The 9,415-nt window shown below is 37.3% G+C and overlaps 1 long non-coding RNA gene across 1 annotated transcript; it reads right to left on the minus strand.

Annotated features, from left to right (window-relative positions):
* Positions 1–7,032: 7,032 nt before the first annotated feature.
* LOC141387012 (uncharacterized) lies at positions 7,033–8,477 on the minus strand. Its single transcript, XR_012408457.1, has 2 exons — positions 8,259–8,477; positions 7,033–7,722 (listed from the first exon to the last, which is right to left on the minus strand). It is a non-coding gene; the product is annotated as an uncharacterized lncRNA (long non-coding RNA).
* Between the last annotated feature and the right edge of the window lie 938 nt (positions 8,478–9,415).

A 9,415-nucleotide genomic window follows, 5' to 3' on the forward strand; every position in this document is an offset into this window, starting at 1 on the left:
TAAAATTCACTGTGGTATGCTGATGCTAACTTATAGGGTTGTTAAGCAATCACATGTGTGTGTGTGTGTGTCTGAGTGTGTCATTGACCATAACGCATGGCAAACGTTTCCCAAAAATACTTGTCGTTTCGGTGGTGAATGAAACAACTTGGCAAAGCATAGCCGAAGTTACATTTCACCAATCGTACGGTTTCCATCTTTTTACGTTGAAAAGTTTGTGTTTTTGTTTTGGTTGTGAGAATGAAACGATTCAGAGAAGCTGAAAAGTTTGTGGCGTTGTGTGATTGGTACGGGAATCGTTTTGTTTCTTTCCGTTCATTGCTTACGGGTCATGGTGTCATACATATTTGTTATAGTAGACCTAATGGAGTTCGTCACCAACTACTCAGACTTCTATGGAGCTTCTCACTAACAATTCAGACCTCTATTGAGCTCCTTACCTACTACTCAGACCTCTACAGAGCTCCTCACCAACTATTCAGACCTCTGTGGAGCTTCTTATCAACTACAGTATTTCCCTCTTATATGCACCCCGGATATAAGCATTCCCCGGTTAATAGCACTGAAATTTGTGCAAATGTTATTTTTAGTTTAAAATGCATTGACATTATTTCGGTATATGCATCCCGCTTATATGAATTCCTCTCTTATAAGCACTTGAAATTTGGTCATCATTCTTTCATTTTGGCTTAAAAAAATCGTTTATATGCACCGGCTCAAAATAATTTAGATGATAGTAAAATTTTTCATAGGCGTTAAATATGGCAAGCATATACGTGAAAAGGACAGTTAATTGGAGAAAAACTCGTCAAGAAATCTGTTCTTTCAGAGGCAATATGCTCTTCTATTTTAGACAACGCACAGGCAAAAATAACCATAGCATGAAGGGTGTATTAACCACCATAGGATGAAGGGTGTATTAACTTTGTTTTTCCTTTGTAAAGCATTGAAAAAATCACTTGTAACACTATAAAATTAGGATTCGATCTATGCATACCCATTAATCCGTCTGTGGTAATCACTCTAGCATCCACAAAAATAGAGATAGAATGCTGAAATTTCGGAAAGATGAGTCTTTTGTTTGCTGTTCGAATTTTGGTATAACCCCCATATAACGGTACCATCCGATTTCATGTATTTTGAGGTTTTCAGCTACATTTTCAGACCGAATTAGCTATAATTTGGTATTTATGGTTCCTAGTGGTGAAAAAACTTATCTATCCAAAATTGTGTAAGCCCATGGTTTGGTATAGTCCAAATAAAGTTACCGGTCGATTGCAGATATTTTCAAACTTTTAGCTGACCAAATTAGCTAAAATTAGGTATTTGTTGGGGTTCTAAGTGGTAAAAAGACTTCTCTGCCTAAAATAATGGACATTGGTGCTTTCGTAACAGCAAGAAAACTAATTATTCTATATTAGTTCAGAATATTTTATGGTTCGGCCCAGCCGAAATTAATGCTTTTTTACTTGGTTAAGAATAAAAAAAATAATTAAGTACCTCTTCTTTTTAAATATACGTAACTTCTATTGATATCCGTGCCTAATACTACACAAAGAAGTGAAATGTTTTCTTAAGAATGAAATAGTTTTCTTTTTGGTTGATTAAAAACTAATAAATTGCAATTTTAATGAGGATTTGTATATGGGGGATTTTTATATATGCATCGATAGTGCTTATAAGCGGGATTTGTATATAAGCACTGATTGTGCTTATAAACGGGATTTCGATATATGAATCCCCCGCTTATATGCACTGCTTTGCTTGTATTTTCAACAGTGCTTATATCCGGGAAATACTGTATTCGAACTATTGAGTCCTCTCTGGAGCTACTTACCTACTATTCAGACATAAATAGAGCTCCTCACTAACTGTTGACACCTCTGTAGAGCTCATCACGTACTACAGACTTAAATAGAGCTCCTCACCTGTTATTCAGACCTAAATGGAGCGCCTCAGCAACTATTCAGACCTATATAGCGCTGCTTAGCGACTATTTTACATCTATGGAGCTTCTCCCCAACTATTCAGACCTCTACTGAGCTCTTACTTACTACCCCTACCTCTATAAAGCTCCTCACCAACTGATCAGACCTCTGTGGGGCTTATCACCAACTACTTAGACATCAAGTGAGCTCCTTACCTACTACTTAGACCTCTATAGAGCCCCACACTAAGTTTTCTGACCATTATTGAGCATCTTATCTATTCCCTCTCGGGTGCTACCGTGGTGCAATGGTATGTACGCCCGCCTTGCACGCAGAAGGTCGGGGGTTCGATTCCCCGGCCAGACAACATTTTTCAACGGTGGCAAAATACCTCTCAGTAATGTAGGCGAAATTTGCTGAGTATTTCAGCCTTGAAAAACTTCTACACTAGTGGTGTCTTAAGACACGCCGTTCGAACTCGGCAATAAACCGTAGGTCCCATATCATTGAGCTAAATATGAATCGGGGTGCACTGATTGATATGAGAGAAGTCTCCCTAGAGTTTCACATCAACTATTAAAACCTCTATCGAGCTCTTTACTTGCCTCTACTGACCTCTATGGAGCTTTTCACCAACTATTCAGACTTCTATTGAGCTCCTCACCAACTATTCAGACCTCTATGGAGTTTTTCACCAACTATTGAGACCTCTATCCAGGTCCGCACCCACTATTATATAAATAGAGCACCTCACCAACTATTCAGACCTCTATAGCGCTGCTCAGCAACTATTTAGACCTTCATAGAGCTATATCCCAACCATTCAGATCTCTTATGAGATCCTCACCTACTGTTCTGACCTAAATAGAGCTCCTCACAAACTATTCAGACCTCTATTGAGCTGCTTATCTACTATTCAGACCTCTATAGAGCTTCTCACAAACTATTAAAACCTCTATCGAGATCTTTACTTACCTCTACTGACCTCTATTGAGCTTTTCACCAACTATTCAGAACTCTATTGAGCTCCTCACTAACTATACAGACTTCTATGGAGCTCTTTAGCAACTATTCACACCTCTGTAGAGCTCCTCATCTACTATTCAGACCTCTATTGAACTCCTCACCAACTATTCAGACCTCTATAGGGCTCCTCATCTACTATTCAGACCTCTATAGAGCTCCTCACCAACTATTAAAACCTCTATCGAGCTCTTTACTTACTATTCAGAACCCGATAGAGCTCCTTACCTACTACTCAGACCTCTATAGAGCACCTCACCCACTATTCAGACCTCTATTGAGCTGCTTATCTACTACGTAAACCTCTATAAACCTTCTAACCTACTACTAAAACCTCTATCGAGCTCTTTACTTACCTCTACTGACCTCTATAGAGCTTCTCCCCAACTATTAAAACCTCTATCGAGATCTTTACTTACCTCTATCGAGCTTTTCACCAACTATTCAGACCTCTATTGAGCTCCTCACCAACTATTCAGACCTCTATGGAGCTCTTCAGCAACTATTCAGACCTCCATCCAGGTCCGCACCCACTATTCAGATATAAATAGAGCGCCTCACCAACTATTCAGACCTCTATAGCGCTGCTCAGCAACTATTTAGACCTTCATAGAGCTATATCCCAACCATTCAGATCTCTTATGAGATCCTCACCTACTGTTCTGACCTAAATAGAGCTCCTCACCAATTATTCAGACCTCTATTGAGCTGCTTATCTACTATTCAGACCTCTATAGAGCTTCTCACAAACTATTAAAACCTCTATCGAGATATTTACTTACCTCTACTGACCTCTATTGAGCTTTTCACCAACTATTCAGATCTCTATTGAGCTTCTCACCAACTATACAGACTTCTATGGAGCTCTTTAGCAACTATTCACACCTCTGTAGAGCTCCTCATCTACTATTCAGACCTCAATGGAACTCCTAACCAACTATTCAGACCTCTACGGAGCTCTTCAGCTACTATTCAGACCTCTATAAAGCTTCTCACCAACTATTAAAACCTCTATCGAGCTCTTTACTTACCTCTACTGACATCTATGGAGCTTTTCACCAACTATTCAAAACTCTAATGAACGCCTTACCTACTGCTCAGACCTCTATAGAGCTTCTAATCAACTATTAAAACTTCTATCGATCTCTTTACTTACCTCTACCTACCTCTATTGAGCTATTATCCAACTATTCAGACCTCTATTGAACTCCTCACCAACTATTCAGACCTCTATAGGGCTCCTCATCTACTATTCAGACCTCTATTGAGTTCCTTATATACTATTCAAACTTCTATAGAGCTTCTCACCAACTATTAAACCCTCTATCGAGCTCTTTACTTACCTCTTCTCAGCGTTGTCAGTATTGGGGATTTTTCCCCAAATTGGGGAATTTTTATTTGAAATGGGGAAACATTTTTCGACTTGGGGAATGGGGAAAATTTTGAGGAAATCTGAAAAATATTTGGGGATTTTTGGGGAATTTCTTTTTTGACTAATTACTTCAGGTTATCTGTTGTGGAATTCTGTAACTTATATTTTGAGTTACCCACAAAAATTAGTAAAATTAACAACAACACCCTTGCTATCGGTAGAATTCTACCGATTTTTGTCGGTAACCCGAAAAATGTGTTACAGAATTGGGACTCAATTCTTGTTCTATGAAAATTTGAAATGAAAACTTTTATAAAGGAAATAAATGCCAAATGAAAAATTTTATAAAGGAAATATTTTTCATTTCAAATTTTCATAGAACAAGAATCCAGCCCCTGAACTTTTTTAATTTCTGTAAGTGCATAGTAGTAGCTCACGCGTGGCGCACAAATAACACGCGTCATATACTAACTGGTCACAGTTGTAATACCCAGCAAAAGTTTGCATTCGCGGATGCAGTTGAATCACTACAAGTGTACAGTATAAGTGCCGTTGGAGTACATCTTTTTCTATGAATTCACTTATGAATTTTACAAGGGAGCGCGCAGCTAGGATGCACTCCATTTTCGATCCAAATCACAGCTTTTGATGTAGTGTTTTGGATTGAATTTAAAGGCACTCTACGGATTGCATTTTTAGTCAGTCTAAAGAAAGTTCAGCTTTCGACATGGACTTCCATTCCATTAAAAATTTCCGTCTCGTGAATTACCGCAAAATTTTTTCGCAACTTAAGTTTTTATTTCTTTATTTTATAACAAGTTCTTAGAAATGTATACACTCTCTCTTATTTTTGTCCGTGTTTATACAGGGAAAGTATAAAGAAAGAAAGAAAATTGAGTTTATGGGCGAGGGAGTAGAGAGCAATAAGAGGCGGTACACACACCTCTGTACTGGCAAATTCGGTTTTGTTTCGTTTTTCTTCGTATACAACCTGAAGTTGGCTGCAGATTTGTTTTTGCATTTTCTTTCATTTTATTTTCTCTGCCGAGGAACAAACAACAGCGAAGACAATTGAAAACAAACCTTTTGGAGGAAAAACAATTTTTTTAAACAAAAACAATGAGTGTGAAGTAGAATAAAAAAAATTATAAAATTGACGCAAACATGATTTCCGTGTCTAAACAACAAGGACATTTTAAAAGAAATTGAGAAGAAAAAATTTCTTACAAGCAATTTTACGCTGATATTTGCAGCAATTTTGAACCATATTTAATGTAGTTATTTGTTGAAAAATGTTGGGGATTTTTTTGGGGAAATTCAATAAAATCTGGGGAATTTTGGGGAAAAGTTTTGGACAAGTTGGGGAAAAGAGGTCAAAAAATACTGGCAACGCTGCCTCTTCTGATCTCTATGGAGCTTTTCACCAACTATTCAGAACTCTAATGAACTCCTTACCTACTGTTCAGACCTCTATAGAACTTCTCACCAACTATTGAAACCTCTATCGAGCTCTTTACTTACCTCTTCTGACCTCTATGGACTGACATTCAAAACTCTATTGAACTCCTCAGACCTCTATGGAGCTTCACACCAATTATTAAAACATCTATCGAGCTCTTTACTTACATCTATTGAGCTTTTCACCAACTATTCAGATGGAACTCCTCACCAACTATTCAGACATTTCCTCATCAACTATTCAGTCCTATATTGATCTTCTCACTAACTATTCAAACCTCTGTAGGACTCTTCACCAACTATTCAGACCTCTATCGAGTTCCTTACTACTCTGACCTCTATGGAGCTCCTCACCTACTATTCAGACTCCCATAAAGCTCAATACCTACTGTTCAGGCCCAAATAGAACTCTTTATCAACTATTCAGACCTCTATGGAACTCTTCACCAACTATTAAAACCTCAATCGAGCTCCGCACCCACTAGTAAATAGAGCGCCTCACCAACTATGCAGACCTCTATAGCGCTGCTCAGCTACTATTTAGACCTTTATAGAGCTATATCCCAACTATTCGGATCTCCTATGGATCTCCTATTACCAACTATTCGGATCTCCTATTACCTACTACTCGGAATTATATGGAGCCCCATACCTTCTGTTCAGGCCCAAATAGAACTCTTCAGCAACTATTCAGACCTCCATGGAACTCCTCACAAACTATTCAGACCCCTATCGAGCTCTTTACTTACTATTCAGACCTCTATAGAGCTCCTCACCATCTATTCAGACCTCTATGGAGCTTTTCACCAACTATTCAGACCTCTATTGAACGCCTATCCAACTATTCAGACCTCTATGGAGTTCTTCAGCAGCTACTTAGACCTCTATAGGGCTCCTCACCAACTATTTAGACCGCTATGGAACTTCTCACCAACTATTCAGACCTCTATAGAGCTCCTCATCAATTATTCACACCTCTATTGAGCTCCTCACCAACTAATCTGACTTCTATAGTATATACTACGGTAGAGACGATCACAAAACTCGAAGTTGATGACCCCATGTTAAAGTGTGTTGTTCTAACCACCACAGTTTAGATACTCCTCGTATTGTCTACTTCCTTTCAACATTGTTGTGGTAGCTATCTCCACCTAGCACATGAGCCCATCACACGAAACAATTAAACACACAAAGTATCAGAAGAAGGAACAAAACATAAAAAAACAGAAAATTGTTCCAACCCATTTAGACTTTTTGCATTTTTGAACGTTCCGTTTGTCGTTCTTCACAAATCCTTTATTCTATTCGTAAACACTTCAAAATTTCTGCTCTACCATCTACATCACTGACACCAGCATTAATGTACAAACGTATGTATGTATGTCTTTTCATCCATATGTCTATCAGCGCCAGTCGTTGTGGCGAAGTTGAAGCAGATGATGACGATGACCGACCGACCATCGACCACACTTCAAGCCAATCCTTCATTGGCCTTAAGTAACTCTAGCAGGCGATAAGACAAGACATTTTTGTTTTATGTCCAACCATGTTGTTGTTGTGTTTGTTAGTGTTGACTATCCTTTATCCCGGCCCTCAGATGAGATAGTTGTATGGGTTTTAGATGGAGTGTTTACCCTTTTATGTGTTGGGCTATCGTTTTGTTTCCATATGTTCGCGTTTTTTTCTGTTTGTTTGGTGATGGTTCTTCGATTTCGTATCAAGCGCCTTTAACTTTTCTTGCTTCCTTCTGTGTGGTGTGGCGTTGATGCATGACTCATTCGAAACTAGTGTATCTTGGTGATGTAGTACCACTGCAACAATAGATGAGTGGGGTGTACTACTCATATGTACGTCTGTTTGGATGCAAACATGAATATGTGTAAATTTATACGGCTCTATGATCCATTTTGGCGGACAGTGGTGCAAAAAGAACAATGCCATCTGATCGAAAAAGGAATTAGAGTATTAGTGGATAATTAAAAGTAATAGGAATACAAACTAATCTAGAGTAGAAGGGACAATTGTGTTTAAAGTGGTAGTCTTCCGCATCGCTTCAGGACTTTATCATTATTTGAGAACATAATGGAATAGATTTCACTAAAAAATGCAGATAGGAAAATGTGTCCTCCCCATCTCTGACATTATAAAATGCCTTTTTGTTTCTATGGGATTCATTTTGTATATAGCTCTCTAAGGGCCATTATTACATGTGTTCTTTTACTATCTGATAGATTTGAAAATGCAAAATAAACTAATTTGGAGGTATTAAAAATATAATTTTCAAATTGAAAGTTATGACAAGATGCTCTTCCTTGAAATTCAATCATCACTTATAACTATAAGTTCAGCGGAACGCTATAAATCTGTTCGGTAAATCCAAACTATAACAAAAGCAGATTTATAATAATGGGGGTAAGATCAACATTTATAATTCGTTCGTTTATTGTCCATGGAAGTACTTAATTGTTTCTTTTTACCACTGTAACTTGGCCTTTGTTGTTTGTTTTGCTTTTGTTAATTTTTATATTTTGATGATTGTTGCTTAGCTTTTGGTTAAGGGCTTTGCTTAGCAGACGTTTAAATATCAGTTTTGTTGTTGTTGTTCCTCCTATTGTTCTTGTGTCCATAACTTTGGATAGATGTGAGTGGTGTATGCCTTTTCCAGACATTGACGCCGTTAACGTCAACATACGACGACCGCCACAGTGGCAAACCAACAAACACTGAACTACCACATAATGCTAACAACAGCAACAAAACAAAGTCAATATCAGCCACTCAAAACAATATCAACTTCAGGAATACGAAAGGAAAACAGGAATGTCGATGGTCAGACTAGCAAGGTTTCATGAAACCTATTTCGTTAAAGTTTCTTTTCAAATTTCGTTAATGTCCACACACGTTAACGTGAAATTTAAGATCTTTGCGTGTCCTCTTTATTTTACCATTCGCGTTTGTTGTGTTTCTCATACCAATAAAAAAAAAAAAATACATAAATAAACCAAAAAGCAACACAAAATAATTAACATTAATAATTAAATTAATATTAATAGTTAAATTTTCACTATTTCATTAATTAAATGTTTTTATTAAATAAATATATTTATGTTTGTTTTGTTGTTAACGTTTGCTTGAGAAAATAAAAATGAAAGAAAATTGAAGAAAAAATTATGCAACGAAGAACAAGAAGAGGCAACACAACAAATACAGAAAACCATGTACATGGGTTTCACTACTTCATACCCCTCGCCTATAAACTTGACGTCGCCATATTGAAATCGTGCTAGTCTGACCATCGACAATAAAAAAACGAACCAACTAATTTTGTCTCATATTTAAATAGGTTCAAAAAAGCCCTGCATTTGCGTGGGTGTTGTGTTAAGTTGGTTGGGAAGAATCTGTAACATATATCACATGTTGTGAACTATGAAATTTTCTTTATGACAAAATTTAAATATTCAAATTGGGTTAATATTTGGATTATGCATACATGCATGTATTTTTCTCAAAGCAGAGTCATATATCTTTTTTACAGAAGGAATGACTCAGATGTTTGGAGATTGTGGTGATTGACTGTTAAATCTGAAGTCATTGAAACAGATAGGGATATTCTTAGCCTTTTGAACCCCGATTT

This window comes from Musca autumnalis, unplaced genomic scaffold (assembly GCF_047663935.1).
Source record: "Musca autumnalis isolate F117 unplaced genomic scaffold, ASM4766393v1 scaffold_5, whole genome shotgun sequence".
Taxonomy (NCBI): Eukaryota; Metazoa; Arthropoda; class Insecta; order Diptera; family Muscidae; genus Musca; species Musca autumnalis.